Source organism: Macaca nemestrina, chromosome 3, assembly GCF_043159975.1.
Source record: "Macaca nemestrina isolate mMacNem1 chromosome 3, mMacNem.hap1, whole genome shotgun sequence".
Taxonomy (NCBI): Eukaryota; Metazoa; Chordata; class Mammalia; order Primates; family Cercopithecidae; genus Macaca; species Macaca nemestrina.
Window position 1 is genome coordinate 99,857,158 of NC_092127.1, and position 14,142 is coordinate 99,871,299.

Below are 14,142 nucleotides of genomic sequence, written 5' to 3' on the forward strand. Positions count from 1 at the left end.
AAAGGGAATAAGAGGGGAAGGGAAGCAGGGAGGAAGCAAGGAGTGAGGGAGCGAGCGAAGGAGGGAGAAAGGAGGTAATAAACAGGAGCCTGAGTTATACGCTTGCCATGATCTTCCAGAAATCCAGACACACTCAGGTAACATCAAAATGGACTTTAATGTGAGCCTTCAGTGTTTCTCCAGTGATTTTCTGGGAAAGACACTGCTATGGGATGATCCAACAACCTGCCTTCCTTCTCCGTTACCAACACAAGCTCAGTTTTAATTGAGGTAGCAAGATGTCTAGCCTAGAAAAAGCAAGGCAACACCATGGCTGCATGCTTGGTGCTTATTTCCACAGCTTCCTTGAGTGATCTGGTGACCACATGCTGGTCAATGGCTCTAGGGAAGGCAATGGGTTCTAGAAAATACATTTTCCTCCATGAAAGACAAATATATAAAAATATATATAAATATAAATAAATATATATATATATAATATATATACACAAATATACACTGTTGTTTTCACTGAGATTCTATTTCTTCCGGCTTTGTGTGCAGTTTGTAAAGATACGATTTTTAAGAAGATGGCAGCCTTCTTATAGTCATTCAGTGACAAGTCTGTTTTGAGTCCAGTACTGGGCAGAAGGCAGGGATATAAAAGAATTAGAAGTGATGGTCCCTGTGCCCAGAGAGCCTGTAATACCAAGTGTCAAGATGTGCACACACAAATTAACTTGAAAAAATTACAAAGCAACTTACAGTATTACTCAGTGCCAAGTAACTCAGAACCAATGGCAGCCCTCCAGAATCCACTGTTGGTAACTCTGTCCTGCCAATTCTTCTTGCCAATCCGGTTAAACTGATGAAGTTTTTAGGAAAGATGTGACATTTAGAGAAGATTCTAGTCTCAAATTCTTATATTTTAAAAATTCATTGCTGCTCCTGTTTAAACATCACTAACACTTTCACTTGGAAGGAAACACATTGTCCAAAAAGCACTGGGCTGGACATTGGATTTTAGTCTTCGTAAAGTCACTGAATAGCTGTAGGACATTGTAAAGGTTCACTTAAATATCTGGGATTTTGGTTCCCTAATTGGCAAACTGAGAGTAACAATTCAGTAACAAATATTTACTGAACATTTAATTAGTGTTGGACACTGTTTTAGGCAATAGAAATACAGCAATGAACTAAAGAGCCAAAGATCTCTATCCCACCGAAGGTAGACGTACAATAAGCAAATCTATACCAATCAAGCTGTAGTACTAAGTTCAACAGAAAAACATAAAGCAGGGTAAGGAGGATAGAAAGTATGCCAGGTAAGTGTTGAGGGGAGTTGCTAATTTATATAGAACAGTCAAGAAAGTCTCTTTGATAAGAGGCTGGCATTTCCTTTCCCACGTTGGGTATGTGTGCGTGTGTGTGTGTGTGTGTGTGTGTGTATGCACTCCCACAAGCACTGGTATGCTTGTCTAGGGGGAGAGAAGAGGAGGTCAAATGACTGAAAATACATAAAAAGCACTTAGTAAATTACTTGGCACTATGTGAACATAATGTATTATTACCATTGTTATCACTGTAGATTAAGTCTAAACTCCTTAGCTTGACATTTAAGATCCTTACAACACAACCTTCCAACCTACGTTTCTAGTTTTGTCTCCATTCCCCTGGATAAACCTAACTTGCAAATGAAATGTTCACTTCATCTACTTCACTTGTCAATTAGTTACATACCAGGTCAAGTCGCTTCTATTGTTTTTTCTGTTTAAATCCTTTATGATTTCATTTTTTATAAATTCTGTGTTCCCAATGAAATGACAAACTTCCATATATCAGTCTTTCTACAAATGCTTTGAGTACAAAAGGCATTCAATAGCATTTATTGATTTCGTTTGATGGACTGATTTAATGTGTATCATCACTCGGAAAACTATGACCCTGTTGAGAATTTGGTGCTGTACTCAATTCTGCATGAGTTTTGAATCACCTTATTCATCATGGAACTGTGTACTGTTTGAGTTGCAGAATTTTTAAAACCTTTGTATTGCTAAAGAGGTCCTTTAATTGTATTCAGGATGTCCCTCAAGGATCATCTCAGAGTCAATCAGACCAAAAGCAGCTCTACATCTTACATGTCTTTTTCGTGATCATAATCCTATGTGTCCTTTTCATGACTTTTTCATGACTTTGGGGTATTTCTTGCCAGTACTGATTTGTTATTGTTGTATCTTGAATAACTTTCCTGTGTATTTTTGAGCTGTAAAAACTTCCCAGCAGTCTGAGAAATGAAACAGCGGAGAAGGATGAATAAGGTCTAGTAGAAACTACAGTGTAAGTACTAAATGTGGTTTTGATAGGCAGAATAATGACCCTCCCCAGTGATATCTACACCCTGGGACCTATGAATATGTTACTTTACACGACAAAGGGACTTTGCAGATGTGATTAAGAACATTGAAATGGGGAGATTACTCTGGGTTATCCAGGTGGACCCCATGTCATTACAAGGGTCCTTCCAGGAGGGGTGCAGGAGGATCAGAGTTGGAGGAGATGAGGCAAGAGAAGTAGAAGTTAGAGTTCTCCAACCAAGGAATGCAGGCCGCCTCTAGAAGCTGGAAAAGACAAGGAGGTAATAGGTGATCCCCTCAGTCTCCAGAAAGAGTGCACAGCCTCTGCGGGCCTTTGATTTCAACTCTAAAATATCCATTTTCAGATGTCTGACTTCCAGAACTGTTAGCTAATGAATTTGTATTTTATTCAGTTAGTGGTACTTTGTTGGCAGCAACAGGAAATGAATACAGTAACATAGTAAAAACAGCCCTAGACAGAACTAGAGCTTGGTCACAATCTAGTCCCTACAACTCATATAATATATTCATTGTGTAATCTCAGGAAAATCACCCTATCTCAGTTTCCTTTCCTGTAAAGTGAAATTATATCTGCCTTACAGTGTTGTATAAAGACAAATAAAATTATTCACATGAGCACTTTGTAAAGGGTTTCATCCTATACAAATGTTAGGACTAAAATTTTGGCTTAGTTTGCTTAATGAGGGGGAGAACTGGAATAAAGACATCTGTGCTTAGCATATTTATGATATGAATACGATGATGACATAAATATTATGCCACAACCACTCCTGTAATAAAGATGTCCTTTGGGAAGCGGCCTAGTGTAGGGAAGACGACCCAGCTCCCTTCATCTTCAACCAAAATGAACAGGGCTAGCCCGAGAACCCAGACGCAGCCTGAGAATCCTTCTTAACCCACCTTCAGGAAGCAGCTATCAATTAACTACACCCGGCATAAAAGAAGAAACTTATTTAAAATCCCTGATCTAGTGGCTTAGAAAGTTTGATCTTTTGGCCAGTAGCATGGGCATTACCTGGGAGCTTGTTAGAAATGCCTATCCTGGGCTGGGTGTGGCTCACGCCTGTAATTCCAGCATTTTGGGAGGCCGAGGCGCGGGGATCACCTGAGGTCAGGAGTTCCAGACCAGCCTGGCCAACGTGGAGAAACCCTGTCTCTACTAAAAATACAAAAAGTAGCCGGGCGTGATGGTGGGCGCCTGTAATCCCAGCCACTTGGGAGGCTGAGGCAGGAGAATCGCTTGACCCCGGGAGGCAGAGCTAGCATTGAGCTGAGATCACACCACTGCACTCCAGCCTAGGAGACTGAGTCTCCGCCTCAAAAAAAAGAAAAGAAAAGAAAAGAAAAGAAACTAAAGAAGCGTTTCTTCAGTCCCTACCCCAGACCTATTGGATCACAATCAGCATTTTAACAAGACCCCCTAGGTGAGTGCTGTGTACTAGTTGAGAGGATATATTTTGGATTGGTTTGAATCCCAGCTGAGCAGGTTACTACTGTGCGACCTCAAGCAAAGTGTTTAGATCATCTAAGTCCGTTTCCTACTCCACATAGTGAGGCACCTCAATGGGTTGTAGTAAGAATTAAAGAGGCTGAGGCTGTATGTAAGGCATTTTGCACAGAGCCTTCCAACAAATACCCAGTTAATAATGAAACTTTTTTCATCATATCATTTCGCACCATCTACAGCTGCTAACCATACTACACATCCATTCAGAATTCTGGAGCTGCTCAACAAGGACGATTTCCAAAGCCCACAAAGCCCTCCAAGCCCATGGGGTAGGGGGAAAGGGGTGGGGACAGGAACACTGTCAGCAGTGCCTCTCGGAATACGCAGGATACTGTACATTTTGCAAAACATATTACTCATCGGATGATCTTGCTTTCAGATCTTCACTGCACGTGGCTTTACTGGAAACCTTCTGCTAGAGTCTAGACTCAGTCATGGAGTCTGGTGACCTGTGGGAGGGAGCAAGGGCCAGAATGCTTGTTAAATCGCTCTGGGCCCCCAGCCCTCTTCCTTAATCCCTTCTTAACTTTCCATCTATCTCTGGTCTCCAGGGGTGCAGAACTGCAACCCACCAGCCCTTTCCCAGCTCCCCGGCCCGGCGCTCAGCAGCCTGGGCTGCAACACTTTCCCCCAGGACCGGGAAGGCGGGGGAGGGGGTTTGGAGGGGGCGGAGCTCGGCCTCCTGCTGCCGCCGCTGCTGCTGCTGCCGCCGCCGCCGCCTGCAAAGCTGTCGCCCCTCTCTCGGATGCTCAGGCTGGCCAGCGCTGGACAGATGGGTGCACCCCGGGCCTGACGGATGAACAGTCGGGCAAGTGAACTCTCACCTCCAAACTGGCTCTGCGCCCGGCTGGGGCGGCGGCGGCGTCTGCAGCCCCGCGGTGGGGGCAGCCCCCTAGGTCTCCGCCAGACTGCTGCGCGCCTCCTCTGCTCTTGGCATAGTAATTTCAGTTCCTGAACGCACGGAGCTCGCTCCGGGACCGGGCTGAGAAGGACCTCAGCTCGCTGGCCCGCCGGAGCCATCGGTGTGGCGCCGAGAGACGGTGCTTGGGATATGCGACGGGGAGCCCCCGCCACAGCGCAGGCAGTGGCCCCGCCGCGCCGCGGAGCCGGGCAGAGCAGGTAGGAGACCCGCGGCCGTGGGAGGAGACGCCCCCTGCGCACCTACGCCCGGCGGCCAGCGCGGGGGACCGGAGCCTGGTGGTGTCCTCTGGAGGGATGCGGAAGGGATTCGATCCCACATTTTGCCCAGGGATCCTTTGCCTGTTGCTCTTGTCTCAGTCCCATCCTGCGCTCTAGGAGGGGCAGTCTTTCTGGCAGGTGATCAATTTCTCTGCAAGGTCATTGCTCTCTTAGGCTCTGGCTTTGAAGGTAAATGGGAGAAGACGCCTGCTGATCGTGGGCAGGGGGATTTATAATCAATCCGGTCTGCACACTGCGAATATTCGAATATGGGGGGGGGGGGGTGTAACATTTATCTCATTTTCCTATGCTTATCCCCTTTAAGGTCAAAACACCATAGAAATATATATTACATATGCATTTATATATGTGTGTGTATACACACATACATACATTCGTATGTATATAGGTTTTCTTGAGGTAGGCAGAAAGAAGAGGAAGGGCGGGCAGGGGTTGATAAAGGGAAATCGTTGTAGAGACCTGTTCACTAATAGAGGCGAACTTTGGAACCACATTAAATCAGGGTAGAGACTAGAGGTGATAAACAGTTCTTTCAAGATGGGCTTTAGAAGAGGTCTGAAGGAGCCTGTCAGCCAACACACACAGATCTTCATGCTCTCCAGGCAGATGGAGACGATGTAAGCAACATTTCAGACGCAACAATGGATAGTGAAAGAGGAAAAAAAGGAGAGGTACTTAATATGCCACTGGGAAGTGATTTTTGGGTGGTGGGAAGGCATTGAATCCAGACCAGGTTTCAAGGGCTTGCTGGAGGGGCGTTGGGAGAAATCACCGCTTGGGGTGTAGACAGTTCAAGGTTAAGACGATGTGAATGTCCACAAAGCAGCCGAGGAGATGAGCAAAAGGCCTGGAGGGGGAGGGGAGAAACGGAGCTCTGAGCAGTCACTCAAGAAGCACCCACCTTTGAGTAAGGTGTCTTCTTCCTCTTGGTTAAAGCAGTACTTGGATATGCGCCATCTAAATATTTTCACAACACATTTGTTTAAAGATCCATTGGACTATGTTTTTACTTTGTTTTTGCAAGGTATCTGGGTCATGGTGGGACTGGAAGAAACTGAAGTGTTTACAACACCAGCAAGATTTGGAAGAGAGGGTTGATTAAGGCTTAGCTTCATGAAATATTTACACATCTCCTGCGTGGGCTTTTGTTTGCTCTTGTTGGTGCTGCTGCTTGATAATGCTTTGAGTGTACTTCTCTCGTATGTGCTTATTTTCCAGTTATAAACTATTCTTTCTTTTCCCATTGTGCTCACCATTGGCCTGCCCTGAGTAACAATTGTGGGAATAAAGGTACATGAGTCACAGCCCAAAGCAGAAAATCTCTGCTGCTATCTGCAAAAGACAGGAGTTTGCATTAGAGAATGTTCTTTTGAAATAGAAGCAGGAAGAACATTTTTTGAGTTTTTGTGTGTGTTTAGTTTTTCAAGTTTTGTGTGTCTTTAATCAGGGGAATAGGTTATTGACTCAAAAGAGAAAAAAAAACCCAGTAATTGCAATTGCAAGTCTAGATGTTATATGATTGAAATTTATTTTGGAAACAGCAGAGGAACTCATGGAGAGCCATGTACAGTGTATTGTGGTGTGGTGAGCCTTCACCTAATCACTAACTAGACTTCTGCGAAAATGATTAGGACAAAATCACAAGTGCATCAGCTTCACATGGGAAGTAGAGGACTGAAGCGTTATATGAGTCAGATCAGTGTCAATTGGAGGGCAGGCTGGATTCCAGCAAGCTGTTTTGAAATTTGAGTGTTTTAATTGCCTCAAAAGAATTGCCCAATATGCTTAATTATTTGTTCCTGCAACATTTTCTTAATTATGCCTCAACATACTTAAAAGACTATATTTAGATCTAGCTATCCTTCGCCGTTTGAATTTCCAGTCGCAAAATCTGCAGCCTGCAGGAAGCATGGAAATATTGGTCCTGGAATCACAAAATTATAAAATATTGGGCTCAGAGAAGGAGGACACATTATTCTAGCCACAGCTCATATTTGAGCTCTTTCATTGGCAGCTGCTCCTGCCCTTTATGCACTCATTTATTCACTTTTTCGTGAATATATGTTGATATATTTAATCCTGGACTAAACATGGTCCTAGATTGTGGAATAGAAGAATAAACAAGACATAGTCTCAGCCTGCAAAACTTGGGAGGGATACTGCCAGCAACCGCTGGTGGAGTGCCCTGACGGGGTGCTGTGGAGGCCAGGGTAGAGGTGGAGAGAATAAGGAGAGTTTCCCATGGACCTGAAAGATGAGAGGACCTAGTCCAGTGAAGAGGCGAGGAAAGGACATTCCTGGTGTAGGAACCAAAATAAGCAGAGACCAAGGAAAATACGCAGCTCCAGGTGGTTGAAAAACAGTGTGAGTACATAAAGATGGCAAGATGAGAATGGAGAGGGCAGCAGGATCCACCTACAAACTGAAGTCCTAAAGGCCTGCCAACTCATCTGGTCAGTAAACCATTTTATCAGGGTGACTTAGGTGAATGCATTCATTTTAAGGGTCTATGGTATTCAGATTACCCAAATTTATATTCTTCAAATATCTGAAAACTGTATTTACCTTAATTTACAATAGACTGCTTAAACGGGGAAAAGTCTTAATTCTTTTTGGCTCAAATATTTCATCCACAAATGTCTACCACCTACTTTGCATATTAGAAAAATAAGAGAGAGAATGGGGGAGCAGAGGTTTGAATTTTATACAAATGAGTTATAAAAACTCAAGGATTCTTATTTTTATGAGAATAGAATTCAGGGGAAAAGAATTACAAATAGTATATATTCTAAGTATTTACTTGTCCTAGATGACTCCAAGAGGCAAATGTATGATAGCGTAAAAAACAGACTGAACAAACAAGTAACTCAGAAACACAGGCTAAAGAGACCCCAAAGGCCACATACATTTTTAAAAATTATTTTTTAAATGAGAGAAATAGTACAGTAATCCCACGGTAATCATTAAGTGCCCTTCAAGAATGGTGCTTCACACTGTGAAGTCAGTTTAGTGGGTCCGATCAGCATTTTTATTTTTGAAAAATAAAAGACTGAAACAGAAGAGTAAGTATTGTTCATGAAATTCCTTAAATATATATACATATATGTGTGTATGTGTGCACGCCTGCATAATGGACTGTGATGTAAAATGTATACCTCATTATACATTATGTTCCAAAAAGTCTGAAAGCTCCTGCTTTAAGTGATACAAAGAAGAGATGCTCCCAGTTTGCAAGATGCCAAGAGCCGACCAAGAGATCTGACAGATCTGATAGACAAGCATTTTCTGCAATATTCTGAATAGCATAATTGCCTGATTGAGGAAGGCAAGACTTATGATTTACCGACTGCATGGCAGTAAAGTCAAAGAGCAAGATCCTTGGGTACTGAATTAGTCTGGAAAGACTTCAAGGAGGAGGGCAACCTTGAGTTAGTTTATAAAAGACGGATGGATCTGGATGGGCAGTGAGGAAGGGGTGCTGATTTTGTGTCTATAGAAGGAGGAAGCAAAGAATGAGTGGAGTAATGGCAGTTATATTGAAGAATCATTAAGAAAAGAAAAAATAAGTATCAAGTTGGGAGAAGAGAATTGCAGTAGAATTTCTGATGGACTGAAATATTACATGAGTTACTTTTTAAAAAAGTAAAATTCATTGTGTATATTTAAGGTATACAACATGATGTTATAAGATATATACATTGTGTGTGTATGTGTGTGTATATATATAGTAAAATGGTGACGGTGTCTGTAGTGGAACCAAATAACGTATACATCATCTTTTATATCTACTACTTTGTATCCTTTGACCTGGATGTCCCCTTTTCCTCCCTGACCATTTTCACCCGGTAATCACTGTTCTATTCTCTATCTCTGTATATTTGACCTTTTTTGAGTTGTTAATTATTTTATGACTAAGATCTATTTTCCTAATACTGCTACTTTAAGAAAATCTAGCCAGAGTGGCCATAACATCATAAATCTGCCATTTCCTGCCATCTTTTTATTTGTTTTGCAGTAATTTACTGGTTAGGCCTTGTTCAGTTGAATCTTGCTGTTGAACTATTGACATTACGATATACACCACATTGTGGCGTGATTATTTCATTTCTCAGAATGCAACTACAATCATTGGCACAGAAGGCAGAGGTGGTCATGTGAGGAACTGACAGGCTGTGAAGATGAACCAGATCGCTTGGTAGCCATGAGCTCCTGAAGGAAGGGCAGCATCTGCCATATTTTCTTTTCGTCAGTTGCTCCGTGACTTGTCCGTCTTCTTAGTTCGATATTTAAATATGTTTGTATGCATTTTTAGACATTTTATTCTTGTGTTTTGCTGTCCCCTAACAGTTATTCTGAGGAAAACAGTTATTCTGAGGAAAAGTTAGAGAAGAAAACCTTTACTTGTGTTCCTGAACATTTTCTTGGTGGGCTTCATTCAGCTCTCGCTGTCTTTTCTCTGGAATAGAACAATTTTGTGATATTGACACCCTTTTAAATGAAGCTATGCCTTTAAACAGAAAAACAATGCCAGTTAATTCAGAGATTCATCTGCTTGAATTAGTTGGAGTGCAACCAAATATGGAACTTTGCTTTAAAAAAAAAATTACTTGGACCTCTTTCTTGTCCTTATCAGCGTGTTCAAATTAGTGATAAACTAACTTTTTTCACATAAGCATCAAGTCTGGAATAATAAAAACATTTAGAGTCTGCATTTGGATTGAAATTCTGAAATTACTGAATTTCAGGGAGAAAATGTATATACTCTTACAATTTAAATCACGTACTGTCTTGAATGCCAGTGAGAAAAGTTTTCACAGCTTTTTAACTGGGCATATTGGAGTTGGCAACATAGTAACAGCTTTCTAATTGTTCATGTCGGTAATTAAATTATTGGCTTTATTTTGAAGCTAGCAGCATAATCTGGGACCCCAATTATTATTACCAGGCAGTTATAAATGACCTTAATCTGAATCTGAATCTGAATCTGGAGGTGGGGCTTAGAAATCTGTATTTTTATGAAGGTCCCAAAAGGATTCCAGTACCCAGATTTGGAAACCATTGCCTTTATTTACAAAGAAATAAAATGATTACAGATGAGTCCCAAGGAAGTTAATAACTGTTTCTAGTCACTAATAGAGCTGAAGCTAAAAATCCAGAACTCTTCTTTCTAATTCCCCATTAATTCTTGGCTAAGGGGAAAATGACCAGGACCTGAAGACAACGTCCAAGAGTCCTCTCCATGGTGAGGGAGGAGAATCAGTTACTATGCACCCCTTCCTCCAAAATTGAGAGTCAATTCAGTAAGTCTGCCTAAATGACAATGCCATGATCTCATCTCTGTCCCAAGGGTCTAGTGTAGCAGAAATATCGTGGGGAACAGCTGGGTGATCCAAGACAAGACAATTTATTGGCCTTACACACCAGATTCCATTTAAAATTTTTAATTCTTGGATCCTAAATAGTGCGGATATCAAGCCACCTCTAGAAGATTGGTTTAGTCAGGATTCACAGCCTTGTGACTCTTACAGAAGCAAGAGAACCCTAAAAAAAATTCCAGAGGCTAGAGAGTAAAAACTCACAGTGTCAGGCATCTCCGGGGACCTCAACATTGTTGCTAATTCAGTAATGGACAGACGGAGATCTATCTCCAAAGCTCCTTTGACAATCACATTTGCATCTGTTAATTTTCTGGAGGAAAAAAGAGTTACAGAGAATTTTTTTAAAACTTGAATTGCAAATAGTCCATCCAAGTGGGAGATCTGGTTTATGAAGAATAATCAGATGCTTTATGTTAATAGATTCCTGATTGTTTTTCAGAAATCAGTTGTTAATGATTTCTAAATAGTGTAAAGTTAAAATAACCGTATTGTGTCTATGGGAGACTCCTCTCTTTCTTTATAATGTATAACTTTGGTTAAATGAAATGCCTGAGGGAGTAAAGTGTTTGTGTGAACTATATTTTCTGAGTAATCAGAGCATTTTTTGTTTCAATTCTTGTCGACAGTTTTTCTAAAATGTAACAGCCGGCAAATATTATCAAGATTCAAAATTTTGCATTGCCTCTGTGTCTTTATTCTGAATTATGACTGTATAGGACAGATACGCTGAATATAACATAGAAGTTTTTCTTGTATTTCTTCCTTTTTACTCTGTAATGTGAATGTGCTTTCTCAGCATACATTGAAAAAAAAATTGTTGTTCAAAAATGCAAAAGACATTTGACTCGTTGTGAGTTCCACTTTCCTGGAGTTTGCTCTCTGCTTTTGCCATGACATCACTTTGAAACGCTCATTCCTTCACTCCACATTAGTTTCTCAATCCACTCAAAGCATGGCTTACAGCTCCGTGATTGCAGCAAAACTTTCGTAATCCTTAAGACCTGTTTCTAATTTGTTTCATACGTAGCATGATTCTTAAATTTATACTTAGTCGTATTGTTAATTAAGCATGCCTTTCTTTGAATTTTTCTACAAGGTATTTCTCCCTGAAAAATGCAGGTAAAAATGAAGCAGCTAAAATTTTAATTGTTAATTAAAATTAACAATTTTAAATTCCAGTAAAAATTTTAGTCAGGGCTAAAGTTAGTAAATGCATATTCGTTTTCACCTGCATCCTTGGTTGAGTAAAAATTGCTTATGACAAGTGGGTATGGATGATTGTTCTTATTTTCATGTCGAACATGTTCTGAAAACAGTCAGAGAGCAGAAGTCTATCATTGTCAGGGTAAGGGGCTGAGCTCTGATTAAGTGAGTGAAAATGCACTTACAGTCTCCTTTCACATGAGGGATTGTCTACCCAAGTGGATTCTCAGAGTAGAAGAAAGCTTTGCTGTGAGCATCTGAGACACTTGGTACACTTCACTTTACTTGTCGGGGCCTCAGATTTGGAGATGTACGTACCAAATCAGAATTGAAAATTGGCAGTCTGTGGGCCCAGCAGGAAAACTGTGACCTTCAGGTATTTATTTTTTAATTAAGCCATTGTTTAAACATCAGATCTATTATAAAAAAAAATGAAGCCCTCACCCACATTCTCTAGGCTGGAGCTGAACAGCAATATATATGCTACTTCATTATTTTGCTGTAGTCCCCACTTCTCAATGTCTCACTGACATTGAGGATTTATATAAGTCACTTGTGCCTAACAGCTTCACTTCGTTGTGTTACTACCTCAAACCTGTAGGTACTGAGTCTGTAAAGTCTGGACTACTTAGGTGTTCTCTAAGTACCATTGAGCTCCAAAATGCTATGACTATACTCATGAAATGGATGTGTCTACAAAGCCGAAAGGTAATGCACCAAATATAGTTAACCCCCGTGAACCATAGTGAGGGTCTCAAAATTTTACAATATCAAAATATGTAGAGTCTGTGAAAGTTTAATGAATTAAAATTGAGTTAACGTAGTCTGTTAAAGAATAACAGAGTTTTTCATCTGTGTACTTGCTTGCTTTTTACTGCACCACGAGTGGCGAATAAAAAATATTAGCAGTTTTAACAATAATGTAATTTATTTTTTCTTTACCGTAAAGACCAACAACTGAGATCTCACATTGGATTGCTTTATGTACTTTTAAATGCACCATATCTTTATCTTATGTATAATTTTTAACATATAGGCCAAACTTGCATAGATAGCTTCCTGAAAGTCCAGAGTATATCTCAATCTTTCAAGTAATGCTGCATTTTATTTAGCAGGCCTGGCAGTTGAGATGAACTTTCAGGAGTAGCATCAACTTGTGTCCCAGCTTGTATTTCTGTATAGCCTAGAAATGCTCAGTTATTGATTGCAGTAGGCAGTGTTTGCAACCCCTCTCTGAGGCTAGGCAGATCACTGCACAGTCTGGCCACTTGTGCTATGTTAATATGGCTAAAAAATGAGATGACTGCATCAGGGTTGATTTATTCATGTTGCAAACAAAGACAAATGCCCTTTTGAGGCAACAAGATGGAAAACTCAGGCAGATCTCTTCGATAGGGAAAGCTGTCTTCCCAGCGCTCTGAAATCTCTCATGCCTTCTCAACTTCTGCTGCCACTTTCCTTCCTCATGCACACTTCGCGGCATACCACCCCCACTTCGTGCCTCCTACTTTATTTCTAAAAACATCCCCTCATCTAATTATTAATCCTAAAGTGTCGGTGCTTCAGCAACTTCACTTAAAGACAGTGCCGAGAATAGTACCGATCGAAACGAACAGAGGACACAGTGCCACATTGACTCTGCGCTTTCTTTGGAGAGAGTGGCATTTCCTTATAGAATGGTGACCGTGTTTAAGTATCAGGCGTCCTGTCACCTAAAATGAATTGATAATATATAAAAGACCATAGGTGTTAAAAGTCTTTAGAGATAAAGTTATTTTTCTGAAAGTGCCATTTAAAACACAAATTTAGTTCACTGAAATGTTTATGTTCTCTTATGAAGAAACTGTTCTGCTATTCCCCTGGTGGCTATTTTGATGTTTAGAACTATAATGATAGGTTTTTTAAAAATCCTCCCTGTGGGGTTTGTGGCTTTTGAGTGATGAAATCTGAGTGTCCGAGAGGGAGGGAAAACGTTAATAACCTGAGCTGGACTGGATTGAGGGCATCTCAGCTCCTTTTACTTTGCAGATTGAATCAAAGCTTTCCTCCAACTGGAAATAGGAATTTATTTAGGAGGTGAGAGATAGAATGTGAAATGGGGTTGGCAGAAGGCCCTGGTTTAAGAAAGGTGAATTCTTTGGATCATTTAATAAATCTGTATCAAGCACTTTAGAGATATATATATATATGTGTGTGTGTGTGTGTGTATCCCTGTTCTGTGTGCTAGGGGCTCAAAATTGAATAATACATAGTCTGAACTCTCAAATAATTCCCAGATGATGGGAATAAGCTTAGTAATAAATATAGTTCAACAAAATTAGAATGAGCTCTTTTCCTGGTCATGATCTCAGAGAATTCCCCTGGTAGCCTAACAACCTGGGTCCCTCCTCTGTCCTAACCAAGAAGCCCTGTACCTCTTTCTTCCTTCCTGTATGCTGAGCAATTCAGCTTCATTTCCGTTCCTCTTCACAGCTTCACCACCTGCTTGCCACACCTGGGT

At 40.9% G+C, this 14,142-nt stretch overlaps 1 protein-coding gene across 4 annotated transcripts in view; it reads left to right on the forward strand.

Moving 5' to 3' along the window:
• Positions 1–4,550: 4,550 nt before the first annotated feature.
• Positions 4,551–14,142, forward strand: part of LOC105479627 (GPRIN family member 3) — a 69,395-nt gene continuing 59,803 nt past the window's right edge. Inside the window, exon 1 of one of the 4 annotated variants that reach the window (XM_011737691.3) lies at positions 4,551–4,980. The gene's annotated coding sequence lies outside the window, so the exon portion shown is untranslated. The other 3 variants (XM_011737695.3, XM_011737694.3, XM_071093312.1) reach the window with 3 other exon arrangements.